Genomic DNA, 2003 nt, shown 5'->3' with positions numbered 1-2003 from the left:
TTGATGACTACACTAGATATTGTTATGTGTATCTATTGAAAGGCAAAGATAAAGCCTTAGAAGCATTCAAAAATTATAAGAATAAAGATGAGAATCCACTTGGCTAACGAATTAAAAGAATTTGAAGTGATCAAGGAGGAGATGGTCCATTTGATGAATTTTATGTAGAATCCGACATTATTCATCAAATGACAGCTCCTTACTCTCCTCAATCAAATGGGATTAACAAGCATAAAAATCAAACTCTTAAAAAAATGATGAATACTATGTTGATAAGTCTAGGCTTAACTCATATTCTTGGGGGAAGCTATTTTATTGGCAAACTATATTCTAAATAAAATCCCTCACAAAAGGAAAAAATAAAACTTCTTATGAGTTGTGGAAGGGTCGTAAGCTTTCTTATAAATATCTAAAAGTGTTAGAGTGTTTGGCTAAGGTTGAACTACCTAAGCCAAAGCAAACCAAAATTAGACCAAAGACAAGCAATTGCATTTTTATTGGATGTTCCAATAGTAGTAGTGCATATCGATTTTTGGTGCACAAATCAGTAATTCTTGATATACATGTTGGAACACCAATTGAATCAAGGAATGATATATTTTTTGAAGATATCTTTCCTTGCAAAGATAGGAAAGAAGAAAATTCAAATAAAAGAACTTATGAAACTGCGAATATGGATAATATTAGAAATAATAAAGAATCAAAACACCGTAAGAGTGCTAAATAGTAAATTCATTTGATTATGATTTCATGACTTATATGTTAGAAAATGAACCAAGGATAATAAGCGAAGTCTTATCAAGTCCCGAGGCTCCCTTTTGGAAAGAAGCCATTAATTGTAAAATAAATTCCATCATGTAAAACCATACTTGAGAATTGGTAGATATTCTGCTTGGAATCAAGCCTTTAGGATGTAAATGAATACTAAAAAAGAAATATAAAACTGATAGAACTATTGAAAAGTACAAGACAAGACTAGTGACAAAGGAATTCAAATAAAAGGAAGGTCTTGATTTCTTTGATACCTATTAACCAGTAATAAGGATTATATCCATTCAAGTACTTATTACTATTATTGCAATACATAACCTTGATATACATTAAATGGATGTGAAAATAATTTCTAAATAGTGAATTATAAAAAAATATATATATGGAGCAACTTGAAGGGTTTGTGGCTCCAAGATAAGAAAATAAGGTGTGTATATTTGTGAAGTCACTATATGAGCTAAAATAAGCACCGAAATAGCGACACGAGAAATTTGGCAAAACTATGATATCAAATGGATTTAAAATAAACTAGTACAATAAATGTATATATATCAAAAGCACACCTAACTCGTATGTCATTATCTGTCTATATGTAGGCAATATGCTCATTATGAGTAGTAATCATAATATAATCATGACTACTAAGAAGATGTTGACCAAGAACTTTGATATGAAAGATATGGGTATAGTCGACGTTATACTCAGGATTAAGATCAATAAGACATTAGATGGAATTATCCTTTCACAATCTTATTATTTTGAGACAATATTAAAGAAATTTAATACATATGATCTTTCTCTTGTAAAAACACCAATAGACTTAAATTTTCATTTGGCTAAGAACCATGGTAAACCTATATCTCAATTAAAATATTCAAGGATAATTGACAGTTTGATGTATATTACTAACTGCACACGTTTGGATATTGCTTATGTGGTCAACAAAATAAATATATTTACAAGTATTCCAAATAATGACTATTGGAAGACATTAATAAGGATTTTTAAATATTTAAGATATACCTCTGAGTATGGATTACATTATACAAGATATCCAGTGATACTAGAAAGCTATTATAATGTAGATTGGCTATCTAATACAAAAGACTCTAAATTTATCAATGGATATGTATTTACCATTGGTGGTAGAGCAGTGTCATGGAAATCCATGAAACAAATGTGGGATTCTAGCAGGAGGTCGGGATGTTGGATTTTTTGATGGGTTGAAGTAT

The sequence above is a fragment of the Zingiber officinale genome, chromosome 6A (genome assembly GCF_018446385.1).
Source record: "Zingiber officinale cultivar Zhangliang chromosome 6A, Zo_v1.1, whole genome shotgun sequence".
Classification (NCBI taxonomy): Eukaryota; Viridiplantae; Streptophyta; class Magnoliopsida; order Zingiberales; family Zingiberaceae; genus Zingiber; species Zingiber officinale.
This window is presented reverse-complemented; position numbering follows the sequence as displayed.